The sequence below is a fragment of the Nicotiana tabacum genome, chromosome 1 (genome assembly GCF_000715075.1).
Source record: "Nicotiana tabacum cultivar K326 chromosome 1, ASM71507v2, whole genome shotgun sequence".
NCBI lineage: Eukaryota > Viridiplantae > Streptophyta > Magnoliopsida > Solanales > Solanaceae > Nicotiana > Nicotiana tabacum.
The window spans coordinates 206,533,826-206,543,567 of NC_134080.1; positions in this window are offsets into that span (position 1 = coordinate 206,533,826).

A 9,742-nucleotide genomic window follows, 5' to 3' on the forward strand; every position below is an offset into this window, starting at 1 on the left:
GTCATGTTCTAGCTCGTACCATCAATCGGTCTTCCTTGTTTGAGCATATTAAGGAGCGGCAATATGATGACTCTCATTTGCTTGTCCTTAGAGACACAGTGCGGCAGAGATGCCAAGCAGGTTACATGTGACGCTCAAAGGGGTCATCACCAGTTTCTAATTGAATTCTGTGTCTCAAAGGCCTTGAAAACCTCATTTGGGGTTGCCTTGATTTGCGTGCGTAGTCCGGGCGCGTAGCCGAAAAGCTTATACATGAAATTCTATGAAAATGCTAAGTTTTGATATAAAAATGGACTTCGGTCAACATTTTAGGTAAATGGACCCGGACCCGTGATTTGACGGTGTCGGAGAGTCCGTAGGAAAATATGGGGCTTAGGCATATGCCCAGAATCGGATTCCGAGATCCCAAGCCCGAGAAATAAATTTTTGAGTGAAATTGTTTTTCTTGAAATAATTAAGGAAATTGGAAATGAAATCTGATTAGAAGACTATGGTATCGGGCCCGTATTTTGGTTCTGGCGCTCGGTACAAGTCTTATGTATGTTTTGAATCACTCCTATAAAGTTTGGTTAAAAACGGACGTCGTTTGGCGTGATCCAGACCCCAATTGGGAAATTGATGTTTAAAAGAAAATCTGAGAAAAATTTATTGATCTTGAGGCTAACATCAATGTTCATGGTGTTATATTGATGATTTGACCACACGAATATGTTCGTAGAGTGTTTTTGAGGTAGTACGCATACTTGGGTTAGAGCTTCGAGGGCTCGGGTGTGTTCCGAGTGGGTTCCGGGATGCTGTAGGCTTAAAAGATCAGATGTTGCATGTTCAAGAAAATATTACAGGACTCTGAACCCTTTAGCGCAGCCCGCGAGGAATCGCGTGCGGCCGCGGTCGCCTTTGCGCGGTCCGCGGTGGGTGCTGTGCGGCCGCGGTTAGCTTTGCGCGATCCGTGCGGGGCAAAGATCCGCAGGCCTTCAGGAGGGGCCAGCGCGGCCGCGGTCGGCTTAGCACGGTCCACGGTGGGGGCTTCAGAAGGGTATAAATTAAAGGTGTTAAACGGGTTGGGTTGGACCGGTTCCGGACAGGCCCAGACCGGTAGAACCCGGAACCGTCCCGGACCGATAATAAGGGGCTGGGCTGGGTTGGGTAGGGGGGTTTGGGGGGAGTTGGCGCGGTTCAGTTGGCCCAAACGGGTAACCGGAACCGGTTGAACCCGATAGAGTGAATAGTAACTCTTACCGGGTTAACCGGCCCAGTTCAAACGGCTAGTTTTTTTTAAAATATTTCGGAATTGGGGGCTCCACAGACCGTTGGCAACGGTCAGACCATGTTTTGGTCCATTGGCCAATGGAAATATTGCACAAATAGCCTATTTTTTTTTTAATTTTTAACCGTTTTTCAATTTACAAAACTAACCTTCTTTAAAACTATAAATACCCTCCCTCTTCTTCATTTCTTCACTCAATACTCATTTCTCAATCTCAATTTCTCTCATTCTCTCATTCTCCAATTTGCAAGACTTCAAGTCTTCAATCTAATTTTATTTGGCTCTCTTTTCTTGAATTTAATTTATCGTGTTTTGTCATTCGGAATTTGAAGTTTGAACTTTGAACAATTGAAGTTCAAAATTGAAATACTTGCTTGACGTTTGTTCGTGGTAACATCGGAATTGCCTAATCAAGTGCTCAATTTATTGGCGAATTCGGTGCACTCCTTCCAACTCTTTCTCTTATTTACTATTTTAATTGCATATTTAATTTTAGCTTATACTTTAATTTTTACAATATGTTTAATGCTGCTAAAAGAGCATGTAAAAGAGTTACTGGTAGGGGAAATAAAAAAAGAGATAGTCCTTCAGCATCTGGTAGTAATAGTAATAACCCATTATCATTTACACATGTTTCCGAATCATCGCATAATGATAGTTTAGATATAGATTATGAACAATTACAAGAAGATTTTGGAATAGAAGATAATGAAATAGGAATGGAAGATGAGATACCAGCTACACCTACTAGTGTTGGAGTTGGTAGTGTTGGGGTTGCTACAAGGGGTGGTGGTCGTGGTACTAGAAGTAGACCACCTGTGGCTCCGACTACTAATCGTAGAAAGAGAAGTAATGTTTGGAATTTTTTTGAAATAATAGAAGGTACTGATAGAGTTAAATGCAAACTTTGTAAAGGTGATTTTAAACATTTGACTGGAGGAAATTTAAGGGGGACTGAGACGCTTAGTAGACATATGAGAACTGAGCATCCCATAGAATGGGGCGCTGATGGTGATGGAAATCAAACAACTCTTAACCCTACTACTGGAGGTCTAGTGAAATATGATAAAATGAAGGATCGTGAGGAGTTAGAAAAAATGATTGCTTTGGGTTGTCTACTTTTTTCTTTTGCTTCTTCATCATATCTTATTATATATATTCAAAGGATTTACAATCCTTTATTTAAATGTATCCTTAGAAGTACTTGTAGAGCTGATATCTTTAGACTTCATGGACAATATCAAACATACATACGTTATTTGTTTAGCCACCTTCCTTGTAGAGTTTCTCTAACTTCTGATATTGGCCATGCTGTTAATGGAAATGATTATTTGACAATTACATGTCATTGGATAGATAATACTACTTGTATGCAAAAATGTATTATCGCTTTTAGATATGATGAAGATCAGAGTCATACTGCTGCATTTATAAGTAGTACTATTTGTGAAGTTGTTGAAATTTATAATCTAAATCAAAAAGTATTGTGTATGTCTTTTGATAATGCTTCTAACAATAATGCCGCAATTTCAATATTAAACTGCATTTGCAACCACCTCTTGAGGAAATTTTTCATGTTAGGTGTGCATGTCATGTTTATAATTTAATTGTTAAAAGTGGCCTTGATTTATTTTCGACTGAGATTACTCATGTTAGAAGAGCAGTTGGTGTTATTCAAGGAAATAATAGACAATCTAGAATAAAGGAATTTAAGAATAAGTGTGTCCAGTATAACCTTAAACCCAGATTCATGCCAGACGAAATTGTTACTAGATGGAATTATATATATATATATATATATATATATATATATATATATATATATATATATATATATATATATATATATATATATATATATATATATATATATATATATATATATATATTTTTTTAAAATGTTGCTACAAATATAGATTCCCAATAACTGAAGTTGCTAATGCACATTGTACTGATCCAAACCGTATGCTAACAAGTGGTACTTGGGAGGTCATTAATGATGTTGTTAAATTTTTACATAAATTTTATACAGCTACTGTTGAGTTTTCTGGAGCATATTACCCTACTGTTACTATGGCTTTAGTACATATAGCTGAAATTTCTTTTCTACTCTTTGAATTTAAGAAGAAAGAAAAATATAGGGATGTTGTTGAAAAAATGCAAGCAAAATTCAAAAAATATTTCTTTCCAATTCCTCCGATTTACTTAATTGGTGTTGTTTTAAATCCTTCTATTAAGATGTCTGATTGTCACCAATTAATGAATGCTTTATATACTTATATGGAGATTGGACCAACTGAAACCCCAGATTTATATACTTGTATGAACAAGCGAAATGAATATTTACAATAATTATATAATTATTATGCAAATAGAATTGATGATGTTGCTCTTAATGTAGGCAATGTTAATCCAACTATGCATTGTACCACTTCTGCTACTGTGGATGATGAAGAAGGCCTTGATAGTTTTAATATTTTTCCTACATTTTCTAACACTCAAACCGGTAGCAGGAACATTGATGAACTTCAATTCTACTTGCAGAAGCAAAAAGAGCCTCGCACAAAGGAATTTTCACCGTTGGGATGATGGCATGATAATGGAAAACAATTTCCTATTCTTTTCGCTATGGCTCGGGACGTGCTGAATGTACCAATTTCTACTGTTGCATCGGAGAGTGCATTTATCCAAGCAAGACAACAACTTGGAGACACCCGCCACTCATTGGGAAGCAATGCTTTGGAAGTTTTAGTATGTTTCAGAGATTGGATTAGATCGGAACGAAGAAATCAAAGACGTGAAGATGTTGATAGCCCAGAAGACGAGGAACTTGGAGATATTAATACATGGTAACCCATCCGAATTTAACACTTCAGAAGAAGGTCAATCAATTCATATTGATTATGATGAACTTACTAAGGCAATGCAAAACCTTTGAATTTACTATTTTACTTGTTGAAAAAAATGTAAATCTTTCAATTTGTATGTTTGAAACTTTGAAATTTGAATTAAGAAATAAAAGTAGCACTTGCAATAAGTGCATTTTTTCCCCATCTCCCTTGTATTCTTTATGTTAGTACTTTGTCATGCACTTATTGCACTTATTACAATATTTATACAAAATTGCAAAAATAAATAAATTAAAAATACACTAAATCAGGCCCAACCCGGCCCTCTCAACCCGTAACCCGTACGGTTCAGTTTTTACCCGGATGAACCCGAACCGGTTAAGAACCAACCTGGAACAGGCCCGGACCGTAACCCGTACGGGTCCAAAAAATGGAGGCCCGGACCGGCCCGGTTAGCCCGTTAAACACCCATAGTATAAATACACGTGAATTTCAGTTATTTTTACACTTTTCAAAACCCCAAAACATAAGAGGCGATTTTCTAAACCATTTTTCTTCTCCAAAACGATTGGTAAGTGATTTCTAACTCATTTTCTTCACTCCTTAACATCTTTTAACATGATTTCAGCTTAAAATTAAAGATTTTCATGGGGAAAAATGGGTGTTTTGGGTAGAACCTAGGTTTTTGTTCTAAAATTGGGGATTTGGACCTCAATTTGGGGTCCGATTTCAAAACAAATCATACATTTGGATTCGTGGGGGAATGAGTAAACGGGTTTTGGTCCGAACCTCGGGTTTCAACCACATGGGCCCGGGGGTGATTTTGCCTTTTTGAGTAAAACTTTAGGAAAACTCATTTTCATGCATTGGGGTTGATTCATTTAGCACTTATTGATGTAATTAAGTAACTTGTGACTAGATTCGAGCGGATTGGTGGTGGAATCAAGGGGTAAAGCTATAATTGAGGCTTGAGTGGTGTTCAAAGCTTCGAGGTAAGTGTTTGGTCTAACCTTAGCTTGAAGAATTAGAAGTTGAGTCTTATTTGCTACGTGCTAATTATCGAGTACGACATATATGCATGGTGACGCATATCTATACGTTGGTGTCTAGTATGACTGTGAGTCCTTATATTGCGGATACTCTGATTTTGTTGTATCGTCCATGCCTTAATGATGATTTTCTATATATTGTAACAAGCATGCGAAAGAAATTTTTGGCCCCTGCACTTGGAGGAGTGTTGGCTCGAGTTATAATACGCATTGTGAAAGTATACGAGATGATTGAACCCCTATGGAGCGTTGGCTCAGGTGATAAAGTGAGATAAGAAGTGAAAGTGAAAGAAAGAGAAAGAATTATTAAATTGCTCCCTTGCCGGGATGTTTGTTGCTTTGTTGATTATCTCCCTTGCCGGGATACTAAGAATATTGATATTGTTCCCTTGCCGGGATTTAGCTGCTTAATTGTATTCCCTTGCTGGGATTCCTACCATTATTTGTCTACTACCTTCCCCTTTGTTTGTGATTGTTGTTTGGGGTGAGGAAGAGTGTTAAAGCACGAAGGGTGATGCCGTGCATTGTTTGCTATTGTGAGGAAAGAGTGTAAAGCACGAAGGGTGATGCCGTGCATTGTTTGTTATTGTGAGGAAAAAGTGAAAAGCATGAAGGGTGATGTCGTGCCTCACGATGTACCATTCCATGCCGATTTTATTGATTATATGGTGAGGAAAGAGAGTAAAAGCACGAAGGGTGATGCCGTGCATATTTTTATTACATGATTGTTTTGGTGAGAACGAGAGTAAGAGCACAAAGGGTGATGCCATGCATTTGTTGATTCCTGATTCCTTGTTGACATCCGAGTTATGTTGTTTCTTTCATTACTTGTTCTTATTTGATTTACTTCGAGGTTAGAGATTTCCTTACCCTATTTGCCTTGTGATTGTTGTTTGGGTGAGGAAGAGCGTAAAGCACGAAGGATGATGCCGTGTATTGTTTTGGTGAGAATGAGAGTAGAAGCACGAAGGGTGATGCCGTGCAAATTGTTGACTTTTGATTCTTGTTGATATCCTGGCTTTGCTGCTTCTTTTTGTTATTGAGGATTTCTATTTGAAACTGTTACCTCCCCACAACATGTTTCCCCCTCCCACATTGACTGGTTATTTCTGTATCTCTTTTCCGCTGTATATATATATATGTATATGAACCGCCTAGGTCTATTTGGAGTCTGGTCCTAGCCTCGTCACTACTTCACCGAGGTTAGGCTGGACACTTGCCAGCATATGGGGTCGGTTGTGCTGATACTACACTCCGTGCTCTTTTGCATAGATCCAGTTTTGGACAGCAGCAGTAACGTGGGGGTCAGCCTTCAGTCCAGTGAGACACCGAGGTAGCCTTGCAGGCGTCCGCAGGACCGGCATCTCCTCTATCTTTTATTCCAGTCTGTTTTCTCCTGTATTTCGAGACAAACAACTTATATTTTTTTTTTCTTTCAAACGGTTGTATTTAGTACTCTTAGAAGTTCGTGGCTAATGTGACACCAGTTCTTGGGTAAAGGCATATGTTGATTCTCGCATTATGGTTTCGTATTCTTTAATTTAAGTCTTCCGTATAATCATTTAAATTCCGTTGCTTTCATGTTATCACTAATAATTGTTAAAAGAAGAAATTGTTAATGAAGTAAGCAGTTAAGGATTGGCTTGCCTAGCTCGCATTAGTAGGCGCCATCACGACTCCCGAGAGTGGGAAATCCGGATCGTGACAAGTTGGTATTAGAGCTCTAGGTTACATAGGTCTCACAACTCACGAACAAACTTAGTAGAGTCTGAGGGATCAGTACGGAGACGTCTGTATTTATCCCCCGGAGGCTACAGAGTTAGGAAAATCTCACATTTGTTCTTTCTTGTCGTGCGAATTTGTTCCTCAAATGCTAATTGAACTTCTACTCTGTTCTTCGCAGAGAACACGCGCTTCCTTATCTACCGCTCAGCAGCCCAAGCCCTCTGAAGCAGTTCCCACTAGGGGCAGAGGGCGAGGCCGAGGTAGGGGCAGAGCTCAACCCCGAGCAGCAGCACCAGTGGCGAAGCCTCAGGTTGATTTTGAGGAGGAGGTTCTGGCTCCAGTAGTTCCAGTGGGCCCAACTCAGGTCCTAAAGGGGTTCATTGCCACCCTAGTTCTTCAGGACACTCTGGTTTGATTGGTGGGCCTCATGGAGAGTGTCACCCGAGCGGGTTTGCTTCCAGTAGCACCAGCCACTTCTCAGGCTGGAGGAGGGACTCAGACTCCTGCTACGCGCACTCTAGAGCAGGTAGCTCCCCAGGTTCAGGTTCCAGCAGTTCAACCAGCTGTGGCAGTTCAGCTGGGTGTAATGGCTCAGACCGGCAATGGAGCGGCTATGTCCGCCGACGCTTTGTGGAGGTTGGATAGGTTCACCAAGCTCTTCACTTCTACATTCAGCGGTGCATCTACTGAGGATCCCCAGGATTACCTGGATAATTGTCACGAGGTTCTTCGAAACATGGGGATCCTTGAGACCAATGGAGTTGATTTTGATACCTTTCATCTATCTGGATCCGCCAAGACTTGGTGGAGGGATTATTGCTTAGCTAGACCAGCCGGTTCGCCATCTTTGACTTGGGAGCAGTTCACAGCGTTGTTTTTGGAGAAGTTTCTCCCTGTGACTCAGAGAGAGGCCTTTCGGAGGTAGTTTGAGCGTCTCCAGCAGGGTTCCATGACGGTCGCCCAGTATGAGACCAGGTTCATTGATCTAGCTCCCCATGCTCTTGTCATACTTCCCACCAAGAGATAGAGGTTGAGGAGGTTTATTGATGGTCTTATTCAGCTGATTCATCTTCAGATGGCCAAGGAGGTAGGGAGTGAGATCACATTTCAGGAGGCTACCAATGTGGCCCGTAGGGTTAAGATGGTTCTATCACAGGGAGGTGGTCATGGGTCGGATAAGAGGCCCCGACATTCAGGCAGATTCAGTGGCACCTCGTCTGGAGCTAGAGATTCATATGGTAGAGGCCATCCTCCTAGGCCCTTTTAGTCAGCACTCCAGGTCTCACATGGTACTTCAGGTGGTCGTGGTTTTCAGACGCATTATTCTGATCAGCAACCTTACAATGCACCACCAACTCCCATTAGTGAACCACCACTTCAAAGTTTCCGAGGTGGTCATTCAGGTCGACAAGGCCAATAGTTTCAGCAGCCAAGGGCTTGATACACTTGTGGTGATCTGGGTCACATTGCCAGGTTCTGCCCTCGAGCACCGGGTAGCTCTCAACATCTAGGTTCTCGTGCGATGGTATAGGCACTAGGTGTTCCACAGCCCTCCCAACCAGTTAGGGGTGGGGATATAGGTGCTAGAGGTGGAGATAGAGGTTCTAGAGGTGGAGCTCAGGCCACCAGAGGTGGAGGCCAGCCAGCAGCAGGCCGTCCTAGAGAGGTAGTTCAGGGTGGTGGGGACCAGCCCCGATGCTACGCCCTTCCAACTAGGCCCGAGGCTGAGGCTTCAGATGCAGTTATTATAGGTACTATTCTGGTTTGTGATAGAGATGCTTCAGTGTTATTTGATCCAGGGTCTACGTATTCGTATGTATCCTCTTATTTTGCACCGTACTTGGTCATGCCTAGTGATTCATTGAGTGTCCCTATTTATGTATCTACACCGGTGGGTGATTCTATCATGGTCGATCGAGTCCATCGCTCTTGTATTGTGGTGATGGGGGGTCTTGAGACCTGTGTTGATTTATTGCTTTTAAACATGGTCGATTTTGACGTTATTTTGGGGATGAACTGGTTATCACCTTACCATGCCATTTTGGACTGTCATGCCAAGACTGTGACCTTAGATTTACCGGGTATTCCTCGTTTAGAGTGGAGAAGGACTCCTGGTCATTCTACCTGAAGTGTTATTTCGTCTGAGAAGGCTCGGTGTATGGTCGAGAAGGGGTGCTTGACCTATTTGGCTTATGTTCGCGATTCTAGTGCGGAGGTACCTTTTATTGATTCTGTGCCCATTGTTCAAGAGTTTCCTTAGATTTTTCCCACAGACTTGCCGGGTATGCCACCCGACATGGATATTGACTTTTGCATTGATTTGGCTCCAGGCACCCAGCCCATTTCTATCCCGCCGTACCATATGGCCCCACCTGAGTTGAAAGAATTGAAAGAGCAGTTACAAGACTTGCTTGAGAAGGGTTTCATTAGACCTAGTGTTTCGCCTTGGGGTGCGCTGGTGTTGTTTGTTAAGAAAAAGGATGGTTCGATAAGGATGTGCATTGATTACCTGCAGTTGAACAAGGTCATGATCAAGAATAAGTATCCACTTCCGAGGATTGATGATTTGTTCGATCAACTTTAGGGTGCCAAGGTATTTTCAAAGATTTACTTGAGATTTGGATACCATCAGTTGAGGATTAGGGCATTCGATGTCCCTAAGATAGCATCCCGCACTCGGTACGGGCATTATGAGTTCTTGGTCATGTCATTCGGGTTGACAAATGCCCCAGCAGCTTTTATGGATTTGATGAACCGAGTGTTCAAGCCTTATTTGGATTCGTTCGTGATCGTCTTCATTGATGATATTTTGATATATTCCCACAGCCGGGAGGAGCACGAGTAGCAGCTTA